The following is a 6299-nucleotide window of genomic DNA, read 5'->3' on the forward strand; positions in this document are numbered from 1 at the left end:
TACCCTGCTGTGTTGCTCTGGTCCTTGGCTGGAGGGAGCAGGCTTCTGCCAGGCTTTTGTTCGGCTGTGCCTGTTGGCATTTCCAGAAGCCGGCGTCTTCGGCTCCAAGTCTGGGATGTAGGAGGCAAAAGAAATCCCAGGGGACGGACGCCCCGCGCTGTCGCTTTCTGGGTCCCAGGGCCTCTAGTCAGCCCACCTGCTTCTCTCCGTCTTTCAGAATAGTCTTACGTTTGTTTCATATAAGATATTCGGAGATTTTAGTTGGATTTAGTGGGTACATCTACTCTGTCTTCTCAGAAGTGAAAAACTTGTCATTTTTGCAACTTCCTGTGACTCTATAATTCTCTCAAAATAGAAAGTTAAAGAGTTCTAACACAGGTGTCTCGTCGATTTATTCAAGCATCAGAAGCCAAGAAAAATATTTACCCTGAAAGAAGAAACCTATCAATCGATTCAGGTCAGTGTGTGTTAAATCCCAAAGGCCAGCTGCTCAGAGACGGGGTGGGGCGGGGGGGAGAGGGGCAGCGGGGACAGCCCATGAGCAGCACCAGCAGTGCCCAGAGGGACAGGCTGGGCAGGCGTCTTGAGACAGGCTTGCAGTGGTGTTCCTGAAGATTATGAAGCACTTTGCGAATTAAAAGCATCGTTGCCGCTAACCCCACGGGGGTCCCCAAATTTCTGACTTTGATTCCTAGGGAGTCTGCAAGCACAGGAGGCACACAACTATAGAATGTCAGAGCCGAAAGGTTCGTGGGGACCATCTGCCCAGCCCTCCTCTCCAGCAGGAAGCGAGGCCAGAGCCACACAGCTGGAGCAAGGCGGATGGAAGCCGGACCCAAGGAGGGCCGTCTGGCTGTGCAGGAGGCAGGACCGAAGGAGAGGCCCACAGCGGGGGCCCAGCTGGCCGGCCAGGCTCTGGGCTGGAGGAGATGGGAGCATCTGGAAAGCATCACTTGCTTCGACCAATCAATGTTTAAAAGCCAAACAAAGCCACAGTGAACGTAGCCAGGTTGGATTTTTCCCGCTTCCAAGTAGAACAGCACGTCTGGGTGTTTCAGTTTAGCTCACGGCCATTTGCTGCCGCGGGACCGCCGGGCGAGGCGGGGGGTTCACGAGCCTCTTGCGAGCGAAGACACGTGTACCCATCTTGAACTCCCAGAAAGCAGACCGATTTCACAGAAACAGAAATCCTCAGAAACACCAGAAAGGAATATTTTGATATTTCAATGTTTATTCCATTCCTGAGCCAGGCCCTGGGGCGAGTGCTGGGGACTCACACAAAAGCAAAACTCAGCCCTCGCCCCTAAGTCCTCCACTGCCTTGTGGAAGACATGAAATGGGGCGAGTGCCAGAGAGGAAAACGGCCGTTCCCCACGGCGACGACCCCCGCTTCCTTGAAGCCAGTTCTTCCTTGGGTCCCTTCTGTGACTCCACCGTCCCCTGGATCTTGTCCTGTGCCACCAGCCGCAGCTTCCCCCTGCCCATCCCATGCCCGGTCCTGGGTCTCTCTCCTCCTCACTCTCTCTCGGACCTATTCCCCCTTGCCCGTGGCTCGAGTTACCAATTTTTTCCCACCCACTCCCAAAGTCACAGCTCCGAACCCCGACACACACACCCAGCGTCGCCTCTTGTGTATTTCTGCGGTTCTCAGAACTCAGCCTGGCCAAATTGCACGCATGGTGTTATGGGGGTGTAGTACGCTCCCCAAATTCATTTGTTGAAGCTCGAACCCCCAGTACCTCAGCGCGTGACTGCATTTGGAGACAGGGTTCTTTGAAGAGGCGATTCGGGGATCCGTGGACAGGGACGCAGACACACAGAGGGGCGGCCGTGAAGCTACAAGGAGAAGATGGCCGTCAGCAAGACGGAGAGAGAGGCCTCCGAAGGGACCGACCCTGGCAACACCCGGATCTGGACTTCTGGCCTCCAGCCGGTGAGACGATACATTTCTGTTGATTAAACCACCCGGTCTGTGGCTCCGTGTGGCAGCCCCGGCCCACTAACACACATGCTTTCCCCTTCGTCCCCTGCCTCTGCGAAAGACATCACCGCCTAGCCAGCCGCCCACACCAGAAAGAAGCTTGAGATGCATTCTGCTCCCCTCTGTCACCCCCCAGTCAGGCAGTGCCACGCCTGGGGAATCGGGCCTCTTAAATAGCACTTAGTCCACTCATTTCTTTCCTGCTTCCGAGGCTGGTTGACCACAAAATAGGCAGAACCGCCTAGGTCGGTATTTCTCAGAACCTGGAATGTCGGTGGGCACAACCACACATGGCCACAGATCGGTCATCATTTCATGACTACGGGGCTGCCACTCGGGCATTATTACATAACCTGTGACCACGTCCCAAGAGGTCCTGGTGCCGCGGTGTTGAGAAGAGGCATCAGGGACTTGGGCCTTAGACTGGTCGACGCTTTCCGCAGATCCACAAGGCGATTACGCTGTGATTTCAGGGCGAAGTGTCTAATTGTGTGAATGTCCCTACTGTGGCTCCTCTCGACTCAGGAGGGCCTCGCCCTGGGCTCACAGAATGCTGTCACCACAAACCAAACACATCTCTCTTTAGGAAGTGGGAGACCAAGGACGCAGTCTACCCAACCGGGCGTTGCCTGGGCTGCTTTGCCAAGAATACGGCCTCCGGGTTTTTTGAAATGAATGAAGTGTCCGTAAGATTTACGTGTCTGTGTGCTTTTTCGCTGGGCCTCTGCAGGGTCCTTTCACACAAGCCCAGGACTTCAGCAAACAGGTGTGAGAAAAGTACAGACGAGGTTATGTCACCCAGAATCTTGCGACCATCAGATCTAGTAAGATGATGCCATTTTAGTCTCAGCGAATATTAAGTTCGTAGTCTGAATCACCGATGGGAGCCTCATGCAGGGTATCGTGGGAACTGAGTGAGAGACCAGAGCCATGAAATGAGGCCGGCTGGGGGCTGGGAAGAAGGGGACAGGCCCTTCTCAAACACTCAGTGCCAGACCCTGCGCAGGGTGCCTAGGACGCCAGGCTCCCACGGCAGCTGGGACCCATCTCCTGGGACCCACAGCCAACTGCGAGAGGGCGACAGTGAATGTAGAGAAGCTGCAAGGTGCCCCATGACAGACGCAGGTGGCAGGGACCACTGACGCTCAAGTGCCCAGGTGCAGAAGGACAGTTAAGGGGACAGACAGCCTGTGCAGGACAGACGCCCACGGGGTGCTCAGCGCGAGGCTGGAGCAGAGTGCGTATGGGGGCCCTAGAGGAGCAGAGGCTGCAGCATCAGGGACCTCGGAGACTGTTGGAGGCCACACCCACCTGCTCTGACGTCCCAAGGGCTGAGCAGAGTGACGGCCTCAGATCTGTGTTTTTAAAAGAAGCTTGGGACCACGATCCCTGTATTCTCAAACGACAACCTCAGTTTCCTCATCTGTTAAGTGGGGATAATAATAGACCTTAGCTCACAAGGTTGCAGATTAAATGTGTAACAACTAGGGAAGCGCTTAGAATAGTTCCTGGCGCATAGTAAGCGCTCCATCACTGTGAGCTACTTTATGGTCCTGTCTCTGTTATCACTTGTCAGGCCCCGAGGCTAAATGGCAGGTTCTGGAACACCAGGCCTGTGCCTTTATACGCGTGAAGCTGCCAGGCCAAGGGGTGAATGGTGGCCTGGGTGCCGCCCACTGCAAGCTGGCCATGCCCTGGGTCCAGGCAAGGGACCCCACCCGCGCGGAGAGCAGGGCCTGCTTTCAATTTGCCAAGCCTTGCGTTGGGAGAGAGGACTGGGGCTTGCTTTGCTTTGCTTTGCTTGCTTTCTTTCTTTCTTTCTTTCTTTCTTTCTTTCTTTCTTTCTTTCTTTCTTTCTTTCTTTTTTTCAATAAAATTGTGATCTAAAAATGTGAGCACGTACCTGCTAGATGATAGAGACAATCTCCTAATTGGGCGAATCTCTTTCTTCCTTTCTTCCTTCCTTCCTTCCTTCCTTCCTTCCTTCCTTTTCTTATTTCCTTATTTCTTTTTTATTCCTTCCTTCCTTTTTTTTTTAAGTTTTATGACTTTATTTAAGCTGAATTTTTGAGGACGTGCTGGAAGCAACATCTCAACAAATTGAGAAAACGCTCGGAAGAATGGAAGTTTTGCAGCTTCTTTCCTATGTTAGTATCAAAGGAGGAGACGCATAATGAGGGTGGATTCATAATGAGGGTGACATGACATCCATTGGTGGAGGAATCTCTGAGACTGGATAAAAAGCGAAGCAGAGACATACTCCTGTTACATGGGTGGGTAGAGGATAGTTAGTAATTAACATCGACAGCACGCGGAGACAGTGCGGGGACCAGAGAACCATCAGGCTCTGGTGCAGGTGGTTGAGCCGCTGAGGGGTCTGGACAGGAAATGACTCTGACATTTCAAAGGTATGTCTGTCATCCTAGATGTAGAAGAATGATAGACAAGCTCGCTTAAGGTAAAGATGGCCTTCGCTGGGGAAGTTGTGGGCCTGGGATGTAACCACCCGCCACAGCCTGCCCAGTTAGGAATTTGTGAGCATTTCGGGATGAGGGCTTAAAGCTAAGCAGACTTCTCCGAGTGCTGTTGGTTGGGGTGAGGGGGCAAGTTAGGAGTGGGGTCCACCCCCGCCGCACCTCCAGGTCGGGACCCCTTCGATGGAGCACACTTCTGGGAGCAGTTTATGGAACGCTACGTGAAAATAAAACTCACAGGACTTCAGAAGTGAGGGACCCAAACGTGTCTCTTCAGCTCTTACCTGGGCGTCTTGTTCCACGAAGAACTAAAGTCAAATGAGGCTGGATTCAGATGTCAGCGTCTCTGCCTCTGTGGCTGTGGCTTTGTGGCTGCACCCACTGAGGCTCAGTGTCCCCATCGAGAACATGGCGTGATGATAACAGCTCCCACAGCACGTGGTAGGCGACAGCCTGAACTGAGCAAATGTGCAGCCGGCACTAGCATGGTGCCCCGCACAGAGCGGATGCCCCGCGAAAGCCAGCCACGCCCTCCCCTTGCAGGTGAGGGAAACGCCCACCGGGACCTCCCATCGCCAGCTCAACTGTGTCAGAAGGTCGTGATTGGACCGGAGGGTTATTTTCATTAGCAAGCAGCACGAAAAGTCGATTCAAGAATGTGAGTACTTGATAACTTCCCCAGGTGGTAGGAAAAAATATTAAATGACAAAAACAATCCGAGAAACATTCCTGAGGAATAAAAAAGTCCTGTGAATAGCAGTGTCTAAAAATAGCAAAGTGTATTTTTGTGGATGGTAAAAAATGGTGCCCAAGCCAAGGAAGAAAATACTGCTTCTTCCCAAAGTTTCCATCTAGCTTTTTCTTAGATCGAGGGGGCCAGCACGTCCGGAAGCGCCCAGCTGAGGGAGCGTCAGCCCCATACACCGGGGTGCGGGGCACCGCGGGGTGCGGAGGAGCGAGGCTTCACAATCTTCCAACCCTTCCCATAAAATCCAAGACAGCGGCCTGACTGCAAGATCTTGGGTTTCTCACCTCCAAGGGGCTTTTAACAGTCAGCATTTTAAAAAGGAAAAGATGAGCGGGGAGTGGCAGAATGTGGTCAAAGCGCTTCGCGATGCCCCGAGGGCCCAGTGTCCCCCAAACCCCTAATTGGGAACAGGTTAGTGGAGGCGGCCGCGGGGAGTCGGCCATGGGTCTCTGACGGCGGCCTTCCCACCAAATTCTTTCCTCCCGATTTCGACATACACCATAACAACACCATGCAGAACCAATTACGCGCTCCGCGGTGGGGGACGGCGGCGGGGTGGAGTGGGGGGCGCGTCGCCGGTCAGGGTGGCGCTATAGGACGGCTCCTTCGGCGCGGAGGCCACCCCGCTGTCCGTCCTGTGCCCAGAGCCCACCTCTGCCCTTCCAAAGGAAAACCACACTCCCTTCGGCATGAGTCCGCTGACACGTCTCAGCGTGTCGTGGGCGTTCGACAAATTGGCGAGCGCGGAGCCGAGGGCTGGCAGGGGGCGGTCATGGTGTCTGTCACCTATTCACGAAGGGTGGGTGGGTCCATTTATTCTAAATGAATGGGGAGAGAGGCCTTCCCGTCCAAGATACCAGTTTGCGGAGGTCCACGGGCCTCGCGTGCCGACCGAAAGGGGGCGCTGCGCAGGGAAGGCGGGGTTCGCTGGGGGCGGCGCCCCGGGGTGGCCGCGGCTGCTCCGCGTCGGCGTAAACAGCGCGTCCAGGCGCTTTCAGCAAACGTCTGCCGAGCGCCAGCGCCGTCCCGACCCGGGCACCTGCGGCCTCTGCTCTCGCTGGTCGCAGGCCGGGCGGGGCGGCCGGCCCCCGGCGGC

The sequence above is a fragment of the Pteropus alecto genome, unplaced genomic scaffold (assembly GCF_000325575.1).
Source record: "Pteropus alecto unplaced genomic scaffold, ASM32557v1 scaffold157, whole genome shotgun sequence".
Lineage (NCBI taxonomy): Eukaryota > Metazoa > Chordata > Mammalia > Chiroptera > Pteropodidae > Pteropus > Pteropus alecto.